We start from the raw sequence: 26,931 nt of genomic DNA, 5'->3' as shown, positions 1-26,931 counted from the left end.
GACGAAAACCTGTAAAATATCATTAGGGTTGCTATAGTATGTGTACTCCCTGACTTTGCCTTGGCAGACGTCAGTAGAGGAAATGAGTTCCCAGATGAAACTATGGCCCCATTTTTTGCTGAACAACATGAAACAGTTTCTAAAAACATTTGTCCTATAACGCTGTCCTAGAATCATCCCACTCTGTTCTTGGTTGGTTTCACCAACATGGCTGTACAGTGCTCCTATTGAGAACCACTTTGGTAAATTGGATTTAGCCCCAACCCAACCATTACCACTCCCCAAACATTAGCACTAGCTTTTAGTGTATGAAAACAATGTCACCGTAGTCCAGCACTCACAGAGTGTGACTGGCCATTCACATGTTCCAAATCTTCCAAATTGGTCTCTAATTTGACTGGACAGGTCCACCGTTGGGTCACCAACCAGAACAGTGATGTATTTTATCCGGAATAAAGCTGAAATCAATTTCCACTGGTCTCTTTTCATGGCGGTGGGGGTTGAATGGCGCACTGTTCGTGCCCAGGCAAGCACTCACTCCACTCCTTTGTCCTTTCCCTTTCCTGAGCATTTTGTCTCTCACTGAAACAATAACAGCATTTCAACGTGTGAGGCCAGGTTTTAAAACCCCAACGGCTCCCCAAGCACTTAACGCAAGTTAGCTGGTAAATCAATCTTAGGTTGATCAGTGGGCGTGTTGTATTGTTAAAAAATCAAGCGTTGCCTTGGGATAAATCCAGATTTTCCAATCCCATTTATTATTTTTTTATTGTCGATTTCCAAACTTGTTGCAATCATTTAGCCTGCCCTATTTCCCTCCATATATTATGTCTGCACATGGTTCAAAACGCCCAACTGAGCTCTTTTTATATTTTTCAGGTTCCAAGATGGTTAAATTGTATTTGACGGTGTGGAAGGTTGAGCATGAAACACAGAAGGAGCCAATGGAAACCAACACAGTCTCTTTCAAACTTTGTGCTATTGTAATTAAATTGCAGTACCACCAAGGAGTTTTGAAGTCTGCTGTAGAATGGCTTGTTACAACTCACTGCTTTGCGTAATGGTGTTTTCTTTGCTCTGGAAATGAAATATAATATCATTAAATAGAGACATGTAGAATGAAGTGTCAACAGATCCATCTTGGGTGCCTGGCTCAATCTGTTTGTGGATGCTCCCCAGTGACAGTTCCAGCTCATCATTGAAACATCCTGCTCATGGAAATCTGGGGATTTGACTCATCAAACATTCTATTGATTTATGGTTGTTAATATGAAGAGACGCAGGAAAACATATGGGATATAGAATGAAGAGGTTGAGGAGTAGGGGGCATGTGGATAGCCAAAAAAGTCTCCATGTAATCCATGTGCAAATGTTTTTACTTGATATATTCACACCTGTTTATAAATAAAATTATACCCAAACACATCCATCAGCCATAACAGAAACTATAGACGATGAAAGCAAGATTCGTCCGTGTTTGCACCAACCCTGAGTTAGTATTCGCAACAGTAGTGCCGCTTTTAGCTTTGGAGCGTAGGTAACGGTGACTGAGAAAAGACGAGGCAATAAAGAAAAGCTTTGATGTTGTCATGCATGATTGTGTGGAGACATCCGCAGGCTTGTGTCGAGGGTGTTGATTTAGTGACTGCTGTAGAAATGAGAATACAGATGGCTTCTGGTGGTATTAGGGTCTGGGGCTCTGAGAATAAGCAACGTCTTCTACATCTATTATCTTGGGTGACACTTCAAATACTTCAGACATGAGCATCAGATTTCATTTCACAAGTATGGCGACACGCCAATTTAATTAATTTACGTGTGTGTGTGTGTGTGTGTGTGTGTGTGTGTGTGTGTGTGTGTGTGTGTGTGTGTGTGTGTGTGTAGGGGGTGATTGTCATTAGGAGGAGGACTATGGAGAAGAGAACACGAGCAATTAAGGGATTTCACAACACTGACCAAGCCAGCTGGAATATATTTGCCTCCATGTATTTAACTAAAAAAAATCTATAATTGCATCATGACTGAAGAATATGTTGAGCAACTGGCATACATTTTAGTTATTGGGTTTGAAAAATGATTTGGAGACTAGAACCCAGCACACTAAAACAGAGCTTGGCATTGTTTACTAATTTCTGAATTCTTGTGGCACCGTTGAGGTCTCCAGGTGTTGTGTTGTAACTGTGGGACTTTCCAAATGCCTAACAAGAATATGCACCTGAGCTTGAGTCTGTAGAGCCAAGTAGCGTAAGGATATTTGATTCTGAAATGTAGTCCACGTGGGCTCCAAGACAAAGGCGGTTGATGTTTCCCTTATTTTCTAGATTTAAGCGTAAAATGTAAAAGCAAAATACTGCAAAATAGTTCCATAGTTGTGTCCAGATCTGGTTTGCTATTCAGCTTGTAAAGCAACATTTTGCTCTTAAACTTGTAAATTAATGCTTTTGATTAAGAGTGTAAATCAAGACTAGAAAAGAAAACCCAAAAAGTTGCAAAAGTTTTACTAACTTTTTGATTAAAGCTACAAACCAAGCTAGCTGAAAAGATTTTTTCATGCCAATATTCTAACAATATAGCTATAAAGATATTGTGAAGATTAAAAAATAAACAATAACGTGGTTCTCTTGCATTTGTCTAAAACCTCCATCAATAACACGGCTTGGACCAAAACCAACGATTGGACCATCAGGTTGTCTGCCTCACCTAACTGTCGCACTTCCTTGGGTCCTCCATTCATTACACATTCAGCTTCCAGGCCAGACCGAGGCTCTACTGAGGCCTTTCCACGGAGCTAGCTCTGTGGTCACGTGGGTCTGATGCTCATTAATTATACAGAATTTTAGGCTTTTAATACACTTAAACAGAAGAGTGAGAAAAAAATTCACCCCCCTCAGAGTTGTCATGAGTGTAAACTAGATCATTTAAACCAAAAACATGTTTTGGTACCAGGCTGTAAACATGTTTATTTCTGCTGTGAAATTGGTATTTTTAACATGGGAGTCAATGAGGATTTGCTCGCTTCTGACACCAGCCCCCAGCGGATGAGGGTGGAACTGCAATTTTTGTCACTTCCGCGTTGGCCTTAATTTTTCACCCGCATTGTGGGGGCTTGGTTGGTCCTCAACCCCTCTAGATCCAATAATGGCATAATTAATCTATCCCAATCCGTGCTGATCCGTCAACTCTGTGCTTGATGGAATCCACCTTCTGTGCCAGAGCCTGAATCTCAGCCAAAGTTCCAAGCTTACAACTCATCTCGACAATTATATGAGTTTGTGTGTTCACAGCATGATGCATTCCATCCCTGAGCTCCGGGATTGAGCCAGTATTCCTCAAAAGCTTGTTAATTCTCCGGTAAGCCAGGTAACCGCTCAGGTCAAACAGCAGGAATCCCGACACCAAAACGACGAATATCCAGACATCTTCAGAATTCTCTACAGACGGTTGAGTGAGGCATATCAGGTTCCACTGTTTCCAGGAGTTCATGATATACCCAGCTGGCTCTGTCCCAGAGGGGCATCCGGGAGCCCCTTCTCCCGTTGAGAGACCAACTGACCAGATCCATTTTTAATCATTTCCAGTTTCGAGAAAAAATGCAGAAAGCGCCGTGCACACAAAGACAGGACAAAGAGCCTTGGGATGAGGAGGGAGGGAGAGGATAAAAAAGCGTCTCTACTCTCCAAGAGGCGGAAGAAAGAAAGCCGAAAGAATGTACTGAGAGTTTAGAGTCAAAAGTTGAAGAGTGTATTATTGCATTGACAATGTGTCAGTTGAGGTCATTTATGCGGGAAACCAGGGGAAAAAGGGATCTAATAGTCTGTACCTGGGGTAAAATCAAACATGTCTTTACAGCTTCTAAAACTCAATTTAAAACATTCAAATTATTCAAAGGCAAGAATTAAAATTCACTAATTTAGGAACTAAACGTACTTTGAAGAGAACCTTCTGTCACCTTGCTGTAACAAGGCAGACCCAAGCAGAGTATTAATTTTCAGTGAATTAATGTGATGAATTTGGACCAAATGTTATGCCTTATTTCCTCCCTTTCACTTCCAAATAGGACTTAGCAGCGTCAGCCCATTGTGCTTTTAGCTTGCAGTTCATGCCCATTTGGCTAAACACACCTCAGAGGCATAATGCAATCAGGGGAGCCACATTCCTGTTGCATAGAATGCCCAATATTTGGGGAAATTGGTTTCAGTGTACTCCCATCAAAGCCCTGAAATGAAATATGAAACATTTTATAGCTGTGGTATTTGCAAGAATAATGTGCTAGCCAGGTGAATAATCACAGAGGATGGGAGTGACAAACCAGTGGGTTATGCCATAAATAAAATGGAAATAGGACAGAAGAATTATTATCATCATCTGTAGGAGGGCGTTTTGCTTTCTCGATTTAAAAAATCCTTCCTTGTGTGTCTACATTATAAATTCAAGCTGCAGCGCTCTGGCACGATCAAATGGTCTTCAGGTATATCGCTACTGTGATGGTGAAAGTCCCCAAACGCGAGTTGATGAATGTACTTCACTAATTACTCTGCCTGTATACTGGAGTCAGCTGAAGCAGGCTGTAAAATAGTCTGTAAATTCAGGTTTATTTCAATGGCAACCATGAGTCACTGCTTCATTTACGTAGTTATATACTAGATAATTACAAGACTGGAAAATGGCTCAAAGAAATTAAATCTTTTCATTTCTTCAGGAGGTTTGACTTCTACCTACCAAGAACCAGTGACAGAGGAGTTAAGTGTCTGCCCTGTAATCGGAAGGTTGCAGGTTCAAGTCCTGCTCAGTCTGTCTTAACCCACCTTGCCTGCTGATGGTGGGTAGAGGGGCTTGTGGTGCCAGTGTTCAGCAGCCTTGCTTCTGTCAGTGTTCCCAGGGTCGCTGTGGCTACACTGTAGCTCATCACCGCCAGGGTGTGAATGTGTGTGTGCATGGATGACTCTAGAAAGCAAGGTATCAAATATAAGCCATTTACCAAGAACCAGATTAGTTATCATTGACTATTTTTAAAGTAAAAACTATGTAATTGAAACACATTTTTTAGAAATCCTATCAAAAATTGTCACATTATTTCAGCCTGTTTCAAAATTATAACAGTGTGGGGCAATTACTGGACAGCTCTTGTATAGAAAAAGAGCCATCTTCTTATTAGTTGTGTTTTACAAAACAATGCCGTCAATTTGTCGCAATGCTGAAGCGGCATCAGGGAGACAGGTCATTTATAAGTGGACAGACTGTAGCAGTAATGTGGCGCAATCGTGTCCTTTTGACAAAAGATCACGCAATGGTGGCATAAAGGGGGTATGGGGGCGGTCTCTGCATTGCCGTGGACTTCCGTTTATCTTGGACATAACTTGCTTTTTATTGTGATTGAATCCCTGCTCATTATGTTTTTTTTCTTAACAAGCCACTCCTAAAGGTGACTGTCCTTCACAGTCTCCATGCAGTTTCTGGTAATCTGAGCTCCAGCTGTAACGGTACGAAGCTCCAGGGGTGCTGCATTGTTCCACATTGCTGGTGAAGGTTCTTAGTCATACAGGTCATGGTAATCCAAAAGGGTTCAAATAAAAGCAACTGGACTCTTTTGGTTTCTTGAAGACATTTTGCCTCTTATCAAAGCTCCTCGAATGAGAAGCAAAACATCTTCAAGAAACCAAAGAAGTCCAGTCGCTTTTATTTGAACCCTTTTGGATTATTCCAGATTATCATTTCAGCTGATTCTGTTTACAAAAGATAACCTTATGGCCCATTTTGACTTTAATTTTCAATATAGGTGCCGACAGTAACTCCCCATGTGATTGTGTACCACCCTCTAGCGTTATACCGCAATAGTACTACCAAGCGAGGCGGAAAGAATGCCACAAAATTTGCGCATCATCATGCCAGGTATGGCGCATTTATAAGACACACAGTTGTAGTAATATTACACTGATTTGCCGGCATGGTGTGTCTTGTAAAAGCAGCTATTGATGTACAAAGTTAATGGAAGTGCTATGGTGCAGATGCAATCTAAATATGGCATCTCATTCAACTTTATCACTGAGTACTCAAGTGCACACCAGGTATTGTGGCACAAACAGTGCACACTAGGAACTAGCTTGTAATGAATGCATTCATTTTTTGGTCAATTTAAAGGGACACCTGGCAATGTTTTAAAATTTTAAATCATTTTCTTGAGCCAGTATGTGCTATAATGACCCCTTACAGCAGGAATGGCTGGACTTTTCAAGGCGAGGGCCAAAATAGTCATGTTTAAAGTCAATGGGGGGGCCACAAGAATGTGGTTTTCCTTCATAAAAAAATGCATACCTTATTTAATGGTAATTTCTTTTTATTTGCACTCTTCAATAAAATCCAAAATAGGCTACTAAGTAAAAAATCTGCATATACTGACTCAAAAAATTATTTAAAAATATGAAAAAGTTGCAAAGTACCCCTTTAAGCAAGCCAGCCGAACTAAAAACTGTCCAATTCTTGCCATAATTTGATTGCTAGTTGCATCTTTATTGTGTGTGAAAAAAAAATCCTTTACCACAGAGAACAAACTAAAATCATTTTTACTTTGGAAGTCAAAGACCCAGAGCTACTGACACTGAGGCTTTGGATTTCCGTAAGCCCTACATCATTCTACAGTTCATTGGGTTTTTTTCTTCCTGTGTTTCCTTTTCCTCAGTTCATTGTATTTTGTTGATTGCTTAATTCAATGGCTCCTTGTGGCTTTCTTTAGATTTTTGTTTATTTCTTGCATTCCCTGCCATATATTTTATATTTTTCTATAGGTAGGTCAGTGTTTGTCTATATTACTCCACACTCATTTTAAAATAGATTTTCATTCTCGGTTTGTGGAAACATCTCCCTCCAAGTCATCCTACTAAAAATGCAGAAATTCCCACACATCAGCTAGGAAGCAGGAAAATCCAGTTTAACAACATCACAATACAGAGGGAGAACATTGTCTGCTTGGCCATAAAATTCACCCAAAATTTCAAATCCAACCTCAAGGGGAACATGCTATTAGCCAATGGAAAAAAAAAGTAAAAAAAAAACATTTACCTAATCCAGATTAGTTGTGTTTAGGGAAAAGACAATACATCTATGCCCCGATTTAACGATTAACGTCTGAAAACCTAATAAACGCTTGTATTTGCTGTCTTCTACCTTTCATTTTCAAAATGTGTGATGCTTGTTCCATCATCTTGCTGCTTTAGTCTGCATTGGAAGCAAACAACTAAAACTACAACAGAATTGCCTTTATTTCTCCTAAAATCATAATACTTACCTTGTGAACGAGTATCTCTTATTAGGGGTTCTGTGCTTGCTTACTCTCATGTGATCCAGCTCTGAGAGAGAACACTCAACCTCCAGTCTTTTAGAGGTGATGCCAACTTTTTCACCTTCACTTGCAAATCTGATAAGACCGTCTTTAAAAAGATACCGATCTAATTTCTGAGGACTATTCACAGATATCCTCTGTCAGTCATGTTTAAAGAGCCCGTGACATTTTGGAGTAACTACTGCGGAATAGAGGGAAACCAGTTGGCTTACAGAAGTTGGGTAATATATCCCCCCCCCCCCCTTCCTCGCTCTGCTGCTTTGTCAAAACAACACATTGATAGGAAACCTATATCAATTTAAGCCTTTGAAATGCCACAGAGGGGCAACTTGAAAAAAGGATGGATTATATGTCCTATTTGAAACTTGCGATTCCACACCACTGACCTGAGCTTTAAAGTGGTGGATGATTTCTAATATCTCCCTCCAAAAATAAAAACAGGGCAGCTCTGTCACACCAAAGAGGTCAAATAAATCAAGTGAATCCAAAGGAGAGGTAATGCCTTCGATGAGGTCCGATTCCCAACCTAGATAAAGCGCGTTGTTGCCAGAGTCAAAAGAAAAGTCCTGTTTCTCATTTTTTTAAAGGTTCTATTCAACTGTGTGTGTGCCTTATCTTCCATCCACAGCCAACTGTATGGCCCAACACTGCCTCGATAGGACAAGTGTAAGATAAACTTGACAGATCAACTTTTTTGATAGTAGCCAAGTCCATAAACAACTGGGGCCTCTAATCTGATAATCCACCAATGAAAGATTAGACGTAGGGGAGTATTATTGTGTTGTCACTCTTGCTTACGGGGTCACATGGGCTTTAACTGCCGGGACTAGACGTCCCTCTGCAAATCCCAAGAAGGTGTCACAACTTGGCAGGTGAGGTGCAATGATAAGACCACCTGGGGGATGTTAAACGAACAAAAAGCAATTATCCAAAGAATTAGTGCAAAATCATCAAAAAGTACTACATCACAGAGGTGATTCAAGAGATTAGCAGAGGGTGTCTATCACCATCAATTTGCATGGGAAGTTATTCTCAAAAAAATTTCTTTAAGGTACGCCTCAGGATAAAACTAATTGTAGTCACGATGCTGGTGGATGTCTACCCATGGAATACATCACGTTAACTGTTCAATAAATGATATTACCTCATCTGACGATATCTTCCTGTGTTCATCACAGTTTGCAACCCTGCATCTCAGTATATTTCTGAACCTAACATTAACCATCCTAACAGCTCCTGCATATGCACACTGCTATCTCACGAGGAGAGCCACAGAGTCTAAGTAATTCAAACATTCTTCAAACTGCAATTTATTTTCCCTGAGTTGTAATTATGGTCTATTAAAATGCAAATGATGTCAATGGCAGAGCAGCGCTAATCACTCATTGTCTGTTTCTGGGCAGTACAGCCACACTGGAGAGAGACTCACATTGTGGAATCGGAGATGAACAGAGATCTTCTATCTGGGAAGGATCCAATAAATTCAAGTCTCTCGTCATTCCTTTTCTCAAGTAATACGAACCATTTTAATAGTAAAATTCAAGCTAAATGCAATAGTTTATGGTGAGTTTAGATTCTATAGACATATAGTCTGTAAAAATATACCAAACATTGCTGTCTTTTAATTTTTTAAGGCATACTATGTTTTACAGGCATATGCTATGATGAAGACCCCCCACACACAACACCACCACCCTTGCAAAATAGTATATTTTGAGTGTGTATTAATTAATTAGAGGAAAAGATCATATTCAAGCATATAATGGCTAGGTAGTAATTGCATGACCAAACAAGAGTTCAAATCACTCCTTTTCTTTACATAAAAAATGATCAAGGTGTGGCCCAGGGGTCATTTGAGGCCCTCGGACTGATTTTGAGAGGATGTCTCTCCGCTTGCCAGGGAACACCTTGGGATTCCCCCAGGAGAGCTGACCCAAGTGGCTGGGGAGAGGGAAGTCTGGGTGTCTTGGCTTTGGCTGCTGCCCCCAAGACCTGACCCCAGATAAGTGGATAATATTAGATAGATGGATGCTTTTAATGACATCATCATCTTGCAGACTTTCCAAATGAAATGATTGATATTAATTCTAAATTAATGTTCTAATCCCTCAAAATGAGTTGATTCATTGTCTTGTAAAAAGCTAGTGTAGACCTGCATGTTTAACCACGGGTAGGAGTGGGCCATGCATATCAATTAACACATATTTTCTTGTTGTGGTTCACATAAATGAAACACTGACAAAAGCCTGTAATTTTTAAGATGAATGTGATGGCCACAAATTATGCTTTTTAAGCTTGTAAACTTCATCACCTTGCTATATCCCTGAGTGGGTAATGTTTGCACATGTGCAGTTTCCTATTAATTTCTGTATTCATTTTGTTGAGTTCCATGGGGATTAAGGCTTATCTACAGGAATGTTTACCATGCACACTGACAAAAACCTCATGCCCCACTTATCAGAAGGTTATGCTGATGACAAGACAGGGTGTGATTAACCTGCAGAGACCTGCACTTTTGTTTGATGAGCATATTTAATATCCCCTAGCTTTTTGGGATTGGCAGTATATCATAAACATAAAGCAAAACATTTTTTTTTGAAAAGTTAGGGGTTCAAACACCTAAAAGGCCTCCCTCCCTCAAATTAAAATCAAATAAAAGCATTTCAAACTAAAGCCAAGTCTCTGTGATTATGTTTAAGTACAACAGTATAAAAATGACAATACAAAAAGCAGAAAATTAGGCTTGAATGTAAATGCAAAAGAGTTGTTTTAGGATTTGGTTGAATGAATGGAAAAGAAGGGTTCAAACGTGTTAAAACAGGTTTTGGCACAATTACGCCTCGAAAGAAAAACGCTTGCTAAGATAATACTTCATGCATTCCGATTCTAACAAGCTCCCCCTCTGCACTTAACAAGAGACTGGGCTGAATGCAACATCGGAACACTTTTATAATCACCAGTTGCAGGATTTGTGAGAATATAAATAGCCCTTTCAACTGTTCGATACTGCCATGCCTCCTCTGCCAACTCATATTCAAAACACAAGCTGGGTAATAATGGAGGACTGGCTAGACACACTCTGCAGTGTTCTTTGATTACAAGGGGCGGTGTCCCCTTGGGTGCTGTCTCCAGCTAGTTGATGAATTCATCTTTCCAATTGTCCCTGTAGGAGCTAAACAGGCAAAGAGGGACATTGACTTTTCATTAAGGAGATCACTGCAATGGAAACTGAATTTATTTTGGACTTAAGAACATAACAGAGCAGGTTGAAAGTCAGCCTGATGGCCACAGAAGAATGCCAATGCACAGAAAACTACATTTTTTGGTTGACTAATAACACTCCTTGTTCCCTCCAGTGTAATACAAGTGTCAAAACGTAACATGTGGGTATCGAAGACTCTGCTAATGTTATTGGCTGCAGAAAGCTCAGGTTGTTCCTCACAGAGTATTCCATGCTGTTAGCCTTGAGTATAATGGTGGCTGTGGTCTTGGGCAAGCAGGCAAACAAATGACAGTGTATGAATATATTTAACCTAGTTAACATCCATGTGGTAGTTTTGCTGTTTATCGACACAAACGTGTTATTAATGGTGCCATTGAAGAAAATTTCCATAAATCGTGTGTTTCTATCACTATATTCCTTTAACAACATTTATTAGTTTAGACAAAACAGAAAAAGGTACTTCAATAATACATCAGTTTCCACACGCAATTAAATGTTGGGCAAAAACTGGACCTCTGTAGCACCTAAATACTTCACAATAGACCATAATTATAAGAATGCTAGACGTCACATGACTGAATTGGTAGTCAGCATGTGATCCTATGAGTCACCAGTGGCTACCATAGTAATCACAATGATTCACTTGTAGTTATGATGGTGCCTCTAAAGAACCACTAGTGGTTATCAAGGTGATGCTATTGAGCCACTGGTGGTTACCATAGTGATCCCAATAAATCATTAGTAGTTATGATGGTGTATCTAAAGAACCAGTAGTGGTTACCGAGGTCATCCTAATGAGCCACTGGTGTTACCATAGTAATCCCAATGAATCATTGGTAGTTAGGCAGCTTTATGTATGTATGTATTCATTCATTCATTCATTCATTCATTTATTTTTTAGTTATGATGGTGTATCTAAAGAACCACTAGTGGTTACCATGGTGACTAATAAGCCACTGCCAGTAATTTTAGCTTTTTCTTTAAGCCTAGTTCATATATGTATTAGCTGCTATGGTAATCATTTCTCTTCATCCGTTGATATATAGGACTTTAGTTTTAAACAAGATCCTCATTCTAACACCACTAAATGTGTCAGACTTACTGCATGTTGACGGCGTATCTTATTGTCCACCTGCAGTTTCATGTCAGTGAATGTGTTGTTATTTATAGACCGCTTAAATTCACGAGGCTTCAGTAAATACCAAAGGTCACTCCCTGGCACTGTACCTTCCACTTAAGCTTTTCCGCTTGCTGTAAATTTCATCAAGGTGAGCTAAAGTGTTTACCCCATTAATTTATTTCTGCTGAAGCCGGAGCACTGACCCATAAAATGAGCTAAGATAATACTGACCTTAACATGGTCTTCTGCACATGGAGGTAATTGCTAAGGCTTCAGATCAATCAATATTGACTTGCCCCCCCCCCCCCCCTTTTTTTTTACCTCCTCTCTTTCTCACTTTCCCACCCACTACAGCTTGAGCTGAATGTGGAAAATTGGCTTCAGACGGATGGAGAACATATCCCTGATAGTTTAACCTTTATCTTGCCAACATGTTCACTTATCTGTACAATTATAGATTTTGCCACTCAAGCTGTTTCGCACAAAATCTGTAGAGTGTTAAAAGACGAGAGGGGTACAGTCAGGGCTAATTGTGGCCCATATGTGTGTGTGAGCTGAATTTAACAATCTGTATTTGCAGAATCACATGATCAAACATCAAGTTTGGATGTTTTGGCACATTTCACACTAGTAATCTCTGATATGAAGCATTAATAATACTTTGGCAACAAATCAATGAGAAAACAAGCATGCAGAGGCACGCTTGCACACATGCTTTACATTACAGTCCCTGTGTATGCTAAGGCATTTAATTCCTTTTTAATTTTTCAAGGCAGGGGCACAGACTTAGCAGGCATTTTCATCTTGACTTGATAAATCTCACAATCTTCCTTTCATTGCCTCACTGAAGTAATTTATTTTCTATCTCTCCGAGCTATATTTTCCAGTTAATATTTCATTTTTTTTCACACAACCTGACAACGGATGCCACGAGGGATGATAAGAATTCTGAAACCTTTGCACTCCCGCTCTTAACAGTGTGTACCTTTAGAATTACTTTGAAGGGAATAAAACTTCTCCTGACAGCTAGGAGTCTTTTAGTAATGCTGAATCACAACTTAAGGAAAAACCTAACTGTCTTTCATTTATTTTGTTGTGTTTCTGTGCATTTGAATCAAGAGTTAAGGTGTCAGATGTTTGTGAACCCACCAGCTAAACACTGGGCTTTTAAATACAGCAAAAACGTTCAGGATTACGAAGAACAAATCCAAAGTTTATTTTACAAAAACTATGACCTCATCGATTATAAAAGGCAGCTTGTATTTACTTTCGTCACCCCACCAGCAGAACCATTTTATGTTCTCTGAGTGACAGGAAGCAGAACCCTTCTGGCTATTCAGCTCACCCTTAATTTGAATTCGATAAGATTTCTTTGAGAGACATTGTTAAGCTAATGTAAATGTAGGTGCGAGACGAGCCTACCGCTGGCTTAACTTTGATGAGGTGTTTCGTATCTAATATCAAAAGCAGATAAAACTCTTATTAGCCCCAGTGGTCTTGCTAGAGTGGAAACTTATTACAAAGAGGAGATGAGATGAAAGCAGATGAAGTAATAAGAGCGCCAGGGGCTTTGTTACATGTCCTTAAGCTTTCTGATGGGGTCAATTTAATTTTGAGACCTAAATGCTGCAGGTTTACAAATGCAGACAAGTCCACATTGTTTGAGAGATCTAATTCCAGCTCTAATATTTCATGAGTTACAACATCTGGGGAATTAGAGTGTCTCGAGCCAGAGGCAGTTTGATAATCGGTTGTCATTTTTCCAGTTCTGTGCCCCTCCCAGCTTTAAGGTTTTCTAAAGATCCTTAGTTCCATCAAATGTCTTCGGATTAGTTCGCTGCAACACTTTAAGAACTATTTCCATCTGGGTTAGGTTCTGTTGTTTGCCTATAGTTGTAAATGTAGAAAGATGATTGTTCACGGCTCTTAAAGTTGTTTTGAGAGACGTGTAGTCTTGTTGCTACTGAGTAGTAGTCAGCATACAAGGTCAGTTTACAACCACCATCCACCAAATTCAGTGCATCCATCCATCCATCCATCCATCCATGCATTTCAGTGTATCCATCCAATTAAATGCATGCATCATCTATCCATCCGATTCAATGCGTGTATCCATCTATCCATCCCAATCCATCCACCCATGCATCCATCCATCATTCCCATTCTATTCATTCATTTCAATGTATTCAGTGCATGCATCCATCCCAATCCATCCATTCATTTGAATGCATGCATCCATTCATCCAAATCAATGTATCCAACCATCAATTTCAATGTATCGATCTGCCCATCCATCCAGTTCAATGCATCCATCCTTCCACCCATCCATGCATCCATCCATTTTCTGAACCCGCTTGTCCACGCAGGGTTGCCGGGGGTGGGGTGGGGGGTGGGGGTGGGGCTGGTGCCTATCTCCAGCGGTCAACGGGCAATCAGGCGGGGTACACCCTGGACAGAGAGCCAGTCCATCGCAGGGCCACACAGAGACACACAGGACAAACAATCATGCACACACACACTCACACCTAAAGACAATTTAGACAGACCAATTAACCTACTAGTCATGTTTTTGGACTGTGGGAGGAAGCCAGAGTACCCGGAGAGAACCCACGCATGCACAGGGAGAACATGCAAACTCCATGCAGAAAGATCCCAGGCCTGGAAGCGAACCCAGGACCTTCTTGCTGCAAGGCAACAGCTCTAACCACTGTGCCACTGCGCAGCATCCTTCCACCCATTTCAGCGTATCCATTCATCTATCTTTCCATCCATCCAATTCAATTTATCCATTCATCCAACCATCCATCCCCTCAGTAGTTATTGTCAGTTTTCATCCATTCCTACATGTAAATACAGCCGTCCACCCACTTGACTGCCCACATGTACAGTAAGGAGCAGCCTCTCTAGAAAGCACCAAGTAAGCACACTGTTGTGTCTGCCAGCAATCAATGCTTTAGACCAAGAGGAATGAGCTTTTCACTCACTGAGTGAGGGACAACATCAATATAAAACGCTCACCCTAAACAAGTCGGAAAACACCTTCAGCTCTCGCACTATGTCTCATTGATTTCTGCTCAGCTCAACACAGATTCTGCAGCATTTAGACATTTAACTCCCTTTCAAACAAAGTCATTACACAGCGGAGCATTTAATTAAGCAAGCACAGCTGCGCAATCTGGATGATTATGTGTCTAGATGTGGACCAGGTTAGCAGATTTGTGCCTTTGCAGTCTATGTGGAAACTGATTTTGAATGTACAATTTATGGCAAACCAACACTCTGAGAAGGACGTTCCCTTTGTTTAGAACATAGTTCCAACAGCATTTAAACATGTTGAAGGTACAATAAATAATCAAGCTAATGAGTTCAAAAATTTAATGTCATTTTTCAAATTTCTGATCCAATTAACTAGAAGATTTATTTGAAACAGAAGACGCAAGGTGCTTCTGCTGTGAAACATTTTAGTGCTACAGATGTGTCTGAAGATGTAATTGGGAGATATTTTAACTTCTGTGAGAAGAAATTCAGTCTGTTATAGATGGCTGCATTGTCTTTCACTAATTATTATTATTGCATTTTCAGTTTCAGATTATTAACACATTACTTTCCTAATGAATAAATGGACAACAGGAAATAAAAGGCTTTAAACCTAATGATAATAATATTTTATTACTGACCAAAGGGTCAACGCTGCAGGGCCAGGAAAACCAGAAATTCAAAGGCCACAGAAGACTAAGGAGGAATAAGAATTCACTAAATGGTGCCAAGGTGTACTGACAACACTGAGAGCAGAAGTCAAGGCTAAGGTGAAAATTTGTTGAAAAGAAGTCACAACCAAACACAGATATCATAACGGTTAAAGTTCAAATTTATGCACATGTCTAAAAACTGAATGTGGTATTTTCGGCTTTTATCCTTAAAAAAGGAACCTAATTTTACAATGGCAGTAAGTGCATTTGCATTTCAAAAAGAATGTTTTTTCCAAACTTGAACTCTGACATTCTAAAACTCAGACTACATGTGTTAATCAAAGTCAAAACTTAATCCAGGCCTGATAAGATGCTCCATTTAACAAGCTCGTCTTTAGCGGGGGGCTCGATCGTGTGAAATGAAGAGGAACTGATTGCTTGTGGTGATTGTGCTGATTACATTTTAAATTTAAAACTTTTTTTTTCTCCTTACCACAACAAGAACATGAACGGAGGAGCTTCGCTCACAATGACAGTAAAGTTTGGAAGTGTCAATGGTTTTATGTTGAAACGGACCTTCAAGGAAGTATACTAATAAATATAGGCATGTTGTATTTTCTTCACTTTCTAACCTGACCTCATTGCTTGACCACCTTCAGCAGTACCATCTGCTTGTCATTTTTCAAAATTCACTTTGAAAATTGCCATTTTATTTGTTCTTGGTGGGTGGGGCTGACGACTAGACGTATCTATCTAGTTTCAGCTCTCCTAAAACATAAAACCTGACACCTTTTGTTTTTAGTTTTCTACTAAAGCAGACATCTGAAGTTTTTCCCCAGTGTGCACCATTTGGAGGCATAAAAATATATTGTAACAATACCCAATTATCAATTACCTGAGGTATATTTTAATTTTTAGTCAGATAAAAGTCCCACTTTTATTTCTTTACTTTTTTGTACAGAACACGCATTGTTAAGCAGCAAATATATTCCAGGCTTAAAACATCAAACATAGTTCCTGAGAGGGGGAAAACTTCAGAATCAGTGTGTTTACATGCAGCCAGTAACCCTTTTAAAACCCGAATATTCACAATAACCTGGTTCCGCAGGTCCTTGTAAAAACCGCCAGAAACCCGGATATGCTCATAACCGGGTTTTTAAAAACCCGGTTACTACACCTGGGGTAACCCTTTTCTAACCCGAATGTTTGGTCGTGTAAACGCATATCGGGATATCCCCATCAAAGCGTGTGTTCTGCGCATGCTCTGTTCGCAAGGAATCTTGGTCTTTTGAGTAGCGAGATGTCTTGTATGCGCCAGAACACTGGAAGTAAACAACAAGTTGGGGGCAAAATGGCGAGTCGCGGCACAGCACCACACTTTGAGTGACGAGGAAACTAAAGGGCAAACAAACGCGGTCACTATCTCTTCCGAACTGGGAAACATGTTGTTGTTTTCACGGATACCGGAACAAGAAGAACCGGAAATGACGCATATTGCGTCTGGACGTAGATATGTCCTGACACTACCCCAACGTCCGCAGTTAAATCGGGTTATGCAAGTTAGACGTAACTCTTTCTATTTATGCTTGTAAACGGGTTATTCTGATCAACTCAGAAACCCGAATCCCGACCTTAACCCGATCATAACCCGGATATTGGCTGCATGTAAACGTACTCCTTGTTGCTTTAAGGCCCATCTAGTGTAGACCTGTTTACAAAAGTGAAACTTATGACCCGTGTTTACCTTCATTTTCAATATAGGTGCCAGCCGGAGCATGGCAGTAACTCCCCACGTGATCAGGACACCTCCCTCTGTTGTGTCAAGGTGCGAAAGCCGTTTGTACAACACACTATTACAGCAATATTACTACCAAGTGAGGCATCTACATGCTAGCATGGCGCATTCATAAAGCACAGTAGCTGTGATAAAGTTCATATGGACAAAGAATAACATAACGGGGAAAATTAGTATTTCTTTCTTTCTTTCTTTCTTTCTTTCTTTCTTTCTTTCTTTCTTTCTTTCTTTCTTTCTTTCTTTCTTTCATGAAGAGTGATTTTTAATGAGTCATTTAATTGGAGTTTGAATTGTGCTTGGAGCAGGTAAAAATGTTTATCTGGTCTTGTAGGCTGGGCTCTGCAGTTTTGTTAGAGGTGCAGCTTGATTTTATTTCTGTCACAAATTGTGATGCTAAACCTTCTCAGCTCCTAATTGCTGGGCACAGTAATTTATTTAACATGATATTTTTTCTGAATTTTAATTGTAATTAACACATTAATATCACTTCTCTAAAATTTATACTATATTATTTCAACCAAATGCAAAATTAAAAAGTGATGTGTTCTATAGTAGCATAAAAATAATTTTTATTAAAAGTTTTTTTTGCAGAGTTCAGCTTTTCCAAAAGATTTGTGTTGCGATTTCTTCTCCCTAGTCAAAGCGTTTTACTTGCCTGTGCCTGCAAATGTCATTTATATGACATTTGCTGATATACAATGAAGATATTTGCATAAAACATGTCGTTTCATGGAATATTTGCATACTGAGAGATGTTTCTGGTTGTACCCATTCCCTCTATTTAGTACGACAGATCACATCATCTGTATACATGAGATTTAAACGTCGGCACTAGAACACATTTCTGAAAATGTTAAGTTGTCTGAGGTGCTAAATCTTCCTGTGTTTACTGAATGCAGGCTGAGCGGGTGTTCAGAGAGATCACTCCATGAGCACCAGTGAAATCACCAGAGGGCTGAGACTAATCTGTGCCATCAAACTCGTGTTAAACCCATTCCAGCAGCAGAAACGGTAAACCGGCAAATCATTTTGCAAAATCACAGCAGGCTCTCTGAATTTATGCATCCTGGTGGGTTTAATATTCTGGCAGAGTTGTCAATTTCAACCTGGAAAATCACTCTTGATCTTTTTAATTTAACACAATTTCCTTCTTAAGCATTTTATTTTATGGGAGGGGGAAAAAAATCTTTGTAGGTTAAACGGCTGCTGACTGCTGTTCTTCATCATGCTTAACCCCTAAAAATCCCTGCAAATTTAGCCTGAGAAATTTTAATTTCAATTGGGTGTGCTTTTTTCCCTGGACAGTTCGAAGTAGAGGCTTGGTTAAAGAGCCAGTCACCTCTAAATTGAAAATTAGTTTTCTGATAAACTGTATGAAGAAGTGTGCAGTAGTTCTGGAGACATATGTAGCCATTATTTTGGAATTTTAGTGATTCCTATTTAACATTTAAAATGATACTAAGAGCTTTGTTTGCTTTTAGCACCCCCTTGAGTCCATTATTACTTCTGTGTTCAAAGGGTTAGAGAAAATAAAACTTGTCTCCTCGCTGTGCTTTGTCTTTTTAACACCTTAATCTAACAGCTGAAATGTCTCCCAGCCTTCCTTAGTTTCCACAGGAATGATTCATCACTAAATTAAACAAATCAGGTATGTTCACGATCTAAAACATACTGGGAACGTGCTGGAAGCAGACTGCAGGGTATTAAAGTATGTAAGCTCTTTTTTTTTAAGACCAACAGGAGGCAACCCGCCTGTCTGAAGTTGCAAGTGCAACCTCTTGGCCACAGAAAGCGGTGGGGTCTGAGTGACTTTTCATTAACCCTGTAAAGGGTCATTTTAGCTCATAGTGGCTCAAGAAAATTATTTAAACATATGAAAACGTTGTGTAGTATTGAAAATGCTGCCTAAAACCATCAATCTGGCACCCTCTTCAGGTTGAAACTCTGCACTACATTTGAATTTGAATCAATCATTTCTATAGACTAAAGCCTGATTTTTGCTTCTCCGTCTGCGTCAGTGCGGAGACACGCAACGCCATTATCCGTCCTTGCGTAGGGATCCGGCAGGCACGCAAGTACGTACGGAGTCGAGCCCACTTTTTTAAACATCCGTCGAACGAGACGGATTACGCAAGCTTGTGATTGGTCAGGACGCCGCTGTTGTTTACAGCGCCACCATTGCAAAGAGAGCCGAGTTTAACTAGGGGCCGACACGGAGAAGCTTGAAGAATACCTCGCAAAATAACTAAAAATATGAACGTTTCATCCTCCCGTGACTGGAGGAGTGAAAAGATGCGCAGCAAGCATTTTATTTGTGGACGGAAATGACAGGAAACGTGGGTTTAGAGGTGGGGAGCGCATGAAACGGTGGGAGAATGAGAGACAAATATGTCCATGTTAAAAGTTTCTTATATACACAAAAAACACAACATAAACACACTATCTTGGACCGATACATGACAGGATACCACAGAACAGCGCTACGCCCTCTGTTGTCCTGCCGGGCAATTGCTTTGCAACACTCTCCAGGAGACGGAGAAGTGTGAGAGCAAAACGCTTCCGTCAATCCGTGCGTGTCTGTCCCTTACGGAGCTGATGGAGAAGCATGAACCAGGTTTAAGATTCACCAACTCAGAGAGCGGAGGGTGGATTATGGGTAGAGTAAGACTCTGGTAGGTGGGTGACTTGCTCTTTAAGGTCTCTCTGGAAATAAAAGACTCCTAAGTCCCCCCCCCCCCCCCGTTATCTTTAAAATAGTAGTTTTGTGAGTAAGTTCATCATTTAAAAGAGTATCAGACTTATTTACTACATTCAACTAACGAATTACTGAGTCATATTATACATTGTGACGATAACCGAAACAGAGTAAAGAGACCTTCCTACCTTGAGGTAAAAGGTGTGAAAGTCACAAAGCATTCTCTCTCCTGAGACCTGCGACAGAGCGAGAGGATGAGACGTCAGTCATGATTAGGCCACAGTGCAATTACAGAGAAACTCCTCTGACAGTGATTGATCAATGAGGAACTCCTTTAATGAAGACAAGGACTCTGGGTCTCCCACCAGCAAATTGGCAAAAGTAAGAGATGAGAGGAATAGCGTCCCAGATTTCTGAGGTGCTAAGAGGATCAACCTGTCAGCAGATGTTGATAGAAATACAGTATATGCACAGGTGTTTGACTGACTGCAGTCAGAAAAGAAATCAAATAAATAACCAGCAAGGCTATTAAAAGTTAGACAGTGAGTTTTGTACATCAGAGGTAAACTTTCTCAGCAGAAATACAAAACATATGTAAAAATGTTACCATGATTTCTTTTCAATGAAAGTCCAAATGACACCTACTGAATAGTGGTTACAATAACCACATTCTTTTGTCTTTAAATGAACATCATAATAAAATGATGGATGAAATATAAGCAGTAAAATATATATTTACACACACATGCATGCCATATTTACATATGGACTGAATTTATGAAGTTCACGTATGTGTTTAAAGGGATAAAAAACAGTTTGGTCTGCTTTTAGTACCCCCTAGTGTCCCTTGAGTCAAACCAAAAGGGAAACATATCCTCGCTGCGCGTTCGTCTTTTTAACACCTTAAAGGCTTAGCAAAGGATCGCTTTCTTCCGGGTGGATCATCTGAACCACTGGTCTGCTTAACTGTAAATCATTCTGGTGAACCATTCAAGCAAGGCCATCGTCGTCATACGTTGCTGGGCAGTTTTCACTTCCTGCGCAAAGCGAAGGTTGGGCTCCCCACAGACGCCTGTTACCGGTTTTCTGCTCAACAGGTGAGCTGAAGTTTGTCATGCTATTTGGAGAAATTCATTTCAGATTACTGCTAGAAGAAGAAGCCTGCTGCTACTGATAACTGGGCGTTCTTTCTCGTGTGCATTTTTTTTTTCCAAAACGAGGAGGGTGCGGTTCTTTCCTGAAATTCAGAAACATCCTCCGGTATACCTTTAATCTAACAGCTGAAATGTCTCCCCAGCCTTCCTCAGTGTCTACAGGAGTGATTCATCACTAAATTAAACAAATCATCTGTGTTCATGACCTAAAACATGCAGGAAACCTGTTGGAAGCAGACTGCAGAGCCAGGTATTTCATCTCCACTTTACAAAGTCCAACAGTGACCGGACCGGCACTTTGAAGTTGCAAGTGCGGTATTCTGGTCACACAGGGTGGTAGGGGTCTGAGTGGCCTTTCATTAACCCTGTAAAAGGGTAATTTTAGCACATACAGGCTCAAGAAAATTGTTTAAAATATGAAAAAGTTGCAAAGTATCCCTTTAAAAGAATGCAATTAAGGAGAACTAGTGAATAATCTTGAAATATTAGCCTTTATTGTAAAAAGAAAGTAGATTTTAAAAAAATGCTGTCTTGACTAGTTGGATAAAACTCATTGAACTAAATAGAAAATAAAAGTTTGACACACCGTGCGTTTAGAAACATGTTTTTGATTAAATAAATTGGAGCCTGTTTAATTTGATGTAAAAATGTGAACATTTTTGAACTCTCAGTGCAAAATGCACCTGTGAAATGTGGAGGTTTAGCTGTGAGTTGGGCTTATTTTCTTCATTGGGTGCTATGTGCTTCCATCAGAGGCCTCCTCCTACAGGATAATGACCCAAAATATAAATGTGAAAGCATCAAGGAATGGATAAGAAGAAAACATTATAGTGTTCTGAAGTGACCTGCTCTGTGTTGCATTCTTAATCCAAATGAACGTCAATGGGAGGAGTAGAAATTCACAGTTGAGAGACGGTAAATGTAGAGAGCTGGAGTGGTTTAATGGGCCAGTCTACCACCTGAAAAGTGTTAGTGTCATTAAGAGCTACAGAAAGAGCCGCAATCACCACCAAAAACCTCTGCAGTGCCTCTCTAGGTATCAACTGTATGCTACAACAGGAAGACATTGTGAACTACAATATTTTTTTCTAAGAAGAAAATGTTAGGATTTTTATATTGATAAAGAATAATGAATGATGATAATGGTGAGTTTTTGCAGAAAAGGTAACCAAAAACATTTTTTTTTTACCGTGCCCTGTCTGGCTGTGAAGCAAACAGAATTTATGTCTGAATGCTGGTAACAAGCCTTACAGATTTACTCTCAGGTGGAGCATCAAAGCATCTGCTTTTAATGTCACGACTGATACTTAAAACTTTACTGTTATTGTTTTTGAATGCTTTGTAAGTCCGACCAGACACGGAGACAGAGGTGAAAGAGAAAGGAAAAGACAAAAGGTGGGGAGAGAGGGGGGGGGTTTCCACAAGAATAAACAATAATGAACAAGAGTCTGCTTCTAGACCTGCAGAAGACAAAAGGAAAGCAAAAGAAAAAAAAATGGGACACAACAACAATACAACAAGATCAAGCTATCCCTGCGTCAACTTGATGAAGGAATATATAATCAACATTGTTTAATTGAAGAATCACGATAATAAATCACAGAACATTAAGTGCCCACCATAGTCTTAAAACCTGTGTTTAACGTGCCCAAGCCCATACTTTTGAGAGCACCATGTGAGCACCTGTGTGTGTACACGTGCTTGTTTACATAAGGTTTCTCTATAAGAGCGTCCAACAGAGAGTGCGAGGGACCACAGATCCGCCCCCCAAAGATGCGTAGGAGACGGGGGGAGCTCCAAGTCCCAGAGATCCAGGCGCTGCCCCAGAACACAGGAACCCCAAGGAGACTGCAACCAGAAAGGCCCCCGCCCCCCTCGAGAGGCACAGAGGATCGCCCCGGGGGCCACAACCAACAGCCGACAGAGTCCCGGGAGACATCAGCGGCAAGCCCACAGGCCCGCCCGCAGCCTCCCACCCCCTAGCCGGCCGAGCCTGGGACCCGGCGACCCGGGACCCAGGGGCGACCACCCCCAACGGGGACCCAGCAGAGCCCAGGGACCCAGACCCCACCAGGCAGCCAACGGGATTGATCAGGCAGATGCCAAAAATCTAAACCCCCAGACCCGGTTGCCACGAACACTTAGGCAGACAAAGGCACAACCCCCACACCAGGTGTGGCAGGGGGAGGGGGGACGAAGATCTATATCATCAAAAGAAGTTCCAGGAGAGGGGAGGAGTCAAGGGCCCCACCTGACATATACAGTCATACACAAACACAGTCACACACTCCCTCCCTCATGCTCACACATTTACATACAACCCAAGACTTACAAAAATGCACGCCGGACACCCACTCATGCTCCCCATACACACCCTATTCACTCTGGTCCCGGTACTCCTGCACATTGGGTACAACCATCACCGGTAACCAGAGTTTGACCCTTTCTGCTGGGGTGCTGATGAGCAGGCTCCCCCGCCCAACGCTAAGCACAGCAACCCATCACCCCAGACCCCAACCAGACGGTCAGATCTCCCTCCTAGCCTCCAGCCCCAGGAAGCCAAGCAACAACAGAGGTGTGCTAAGACCCCTAGTCTCCCTCCGCCTGCTCCAATATAGTGTTGAGTGATCATGAGGTGTATTCCATGGCTGTGGTGAGCGGGCAGTGCGGGCATCATCCGGCCTATTCCAGCTGATGCCACCGCACCACCCCACTTGCACCCTCAGCCCTTGGTGTCTAAGTGCAGTTTAAAATTGGAAGTGGGCACTGGCACCCGGGAGGAGGCTGAGATATCCCCCTGCCAAATGCCGTTGAATGTGCTCACTCCCAAGGCCCTAAGTGTGTGTTTGTGTGGAATGTCGTCAGTGGAAATGTATAAGGTGCAAATAAAATTGGGGGGCAGGTTGCCACAGGAATGCAGAAATGGGGTCCATACCCGCACTCCCTGACTTGTCCACCCCCCAAGGTCCTATGTGTATGTTTGTGTGATGATGTGAGGGAGCAGGAGGAGAGAAATATGCGGGGATGGGGAGGAATGGCTGGTTGGGCTTAAGCCCAACATAAAAAGCATTCTTCCGAAGAGGATATTCCATCCATTGATTCTCTTCCACTTGGTGGACTGGGTCACGGGGCAACAGCCTAAGCAGAGAGGCCCAGACTTCCCTCTCCCCAGGCATTTGGGCCGGTTCCTCTGGGGGAATCCTAAGGCGTTCCCTGGCTAGCTGAGAAACACAGTCCCTCCATCATTGAGTATCTCCCTTTAGGTCTTCTCCTGGTTGGATGTGCCCAGAAAACCTCACAAGGGAGGCGTCCAGGAGGCATCCTAACCAGATGTCCCGAGCCACCTCAGCTGACTCCACTCAATCCGGATATTAGTAAGGGTTTTAGGTAGCCTGGCAAGCCAGACTAAATAAATGTATTATTTAGTCTGGCCATGCTCCATTGACGGCTCTCGGTTGTGGGGCGGGTTCTACCGTTGTCTTTCAAATGATCTCTGCATTCCACTGGACAATGAATGTGACATACTCTTGTTTCACTCTGTTGCATCATCCCACCCACCAGGCATATAGAGTGCCCTGATTGGCCCACAAAGCGGATAAAGCTCTGTGATTTGTTCACTAAGCTCATAGAGCACTATGATTGGCCCACCATTATGGACCAATCACAGCTCTTTATGTGTTTGAAACCCCTCTAGAGAGCTGTGATTGGCTAGCCAGAGTCCTGGTAGGAGCTGCTGAGGTTCCAATGGAGCACGCCTAGACCAAACTTTGCAAAGCAAGAATTTGGTCTAGTTCACTAGGCTAGGTTTTAGGGCTAAGGTAAGAGAAAATGTAATAGGCAATTTTTCTTTTAAATTCAAATAATTAAGAAAAAAAAGTTAAACATCTATTTTAATTAGACTGCCTGAGTATTAATAACTCTTTATTCAACAGAATAAAATATTACAGAGAAAGAAGCAGAGGTGTATCAGCATCACTTGGACTGAAGTCAGACTTAAGTCCTTAATTTTATGATTTTAGAACTGACTTGAAAAACATTCAAAGACTTTCTCTTGACCAGTGACTTGACTTAGACTTGAACCTGTTTCCTTGAAAAGCCTTTATATTTTACCCTATATCTACTTTACACATCCATTATTTCACAGTTGCCCATTTTTAAATAACTTCACTTATCCCATATTATTAGACGTCTCTCTGTAGGCTAGTGTGTCTGCAAGAGCTGCAGTATACAGACTTGTTGCAAAACAATGAATTGGTCCTCCTACCTCTGGCAAGAAGTCAATATCCTCCAAGGAAGAATCAGGTTTCAAGAGGTAAAATCAGCAATTTCAGGCTAGTGAAAGTGTATGTTTAGAGAAAGCATGTTCACCTTTTTTATGATAAAAGTCCGAGAAACCCTTTTTCAGTCTTTGGTGAGAAAATGTTTTGTTTTCAAGGAGGGGGCGGGACTTAATGCTTTGACAGCAGCCAGCCACAGTTGATTTTAACATCTATGCCATAGTTCCTGCTGCTATTTAAACTTTTATAACTATTATAATAAATATTGCTGTTAAGGAGACCTAATCTTGTTTAAACATTAATATGATGGGTTTTTTTGTAGTACTTTTCTAGTCAATAATTTGTCACAAAGCAAATTTTGAAAAACATTGTTTTTGTCAGTTAACATAATAAGACCAAAATCATATTTAAAAAATAAATCAAAATTCTGAAAAAAACTAATACTGTCTGTAGAATATGGACCATTATTGGTGCATTTCCATTGATGGACAGCTAATAGTTTTTTACAATTCACATACTTATCCTCTGTGGTACATTTAACTCTGTAGCACAAAAGAGGCCGAGCACAGGGGACACTTAAGCATCCGTGCCTGCCTGAGCTGGACTGTCACGGGCTCATTGTTAAAGCACCAGAGAACAAAGAAATCAGACCCTTGAGGCAGAGTCTTCATATGCCACTGTGTTAAAATTCAGTTTGTGTGTCCTTTTCTTTTACTTTACTCTGTAATACACATGCCGCAAAAATCTGGACGGTCTTGTAGTCTGACCTGCCATAAGGAGGGACACATTTGCTTTCTTCTCTACTCATATGTGAGTAAATGGGGCCAGAAAACAGCCAGCCCTTCAAGCAAACCATCTGACTGGTGCTTCAACTTTTCTCTTTGCTAAACTTCACAGTACACATAAATAAAGACTAAGACATACCTATAATAATAATAATAAAATACAAAACACTGTAGAAATAATACATTTTCCGATGGTGAGCATAGTTTAATATTTATTTCAGTTGACTTATATTTTTACACATCAACTTTTTTGTTTGACGGTTACTTTTTGGTCTGCATCTGCCTCCTATGTTTACAGTTGGAACAGATTTGTGGCTACCCTCGTGACTTTAATGAGTGCCCATAGCATTTCTGTTGCTCTTGGTTTTCTTTACACTTCTTTTGCATCAAAAATTGTCATTTTGTCTTAGATTACAACTTAGATATTACTATTTTGGCCAATACTCCCTTACCAAAAAGAAGTACACTGAAGTATACTTGAAGTATACTAAAAATGAATACAGTATACTTCCAAGTTTACTTTCAATGTACTTATTAGAAGTATAGTTATCTGAGTACATTTTTTAAATACTACTAAGTATACTTTAATACATACTTACATTAAAGTTTACTTACATTTAGACTATACTTGTACTTGACTCTATCAGAAGTATATTTCACCAAGTAATGTATAAGTATACTTAATATATATATATATATATATATATATATATATATATATACTTATATAATATAATACATATCTAAGTATATATATAATATATATATACTTAGATATAATATATAAGTATATATATATATATACTGTATACTTATATATTATATATATACTTATATATTATATCTAAGTATATATA

At 40.5% G+C, this 26,931-nt stretch overlaps 1 protein-coding gene across 38 annotated transcripts in view; it reads right to left on the bottom strand.

The window, feature by feature from the left end:
- Positions 1-26,931, bottom strand: part of LOC107377453 (protein tyrosine phosphatase receptor type D) — a 677,785-nt gene that overhangs the window by 306,453 nt on the left and 344,401 nt on the right. For 37 of the 38 annotated variants that reach the window (XM_070547719.1, XM_054748836.2, XM_070547729.1 and 34 more), the window contains one exon: positions 20,047-20,094. The gene's annotated coding sequence lies outside the window, so the exon portion shown is untranslated. Of the gene's footprint in view, positions 1-4,805; positions 4,945-20,046; positions 20,095-26,931 lie in introns of all 38 variants that reach the window. The other variant, XM_070547717.1, reaches the window with a different exon arrangement.

The sequence above is a fragment of the Nothobranchius furzeri genome, chromosome 2 (assembly GCF_043380555.1).
Source record: "Nothobranchius furzeri strain GRZ-AD chromosome 2, NfurGRZ-RIMD1, whole genome shotgun sequence".
NCBI classification, from domain to species: Eukaryota; Metazoa; Chordata; class Actinopteri; order Cyprinodontiformes; family Nothobranchiidae; genus Nothobranchius; species Nothobranchius furzeri.
Note: the sequence above shows the minus strand (reverse complement) of the source record. Positions and strands in the feature narration are given on the sequence as shown.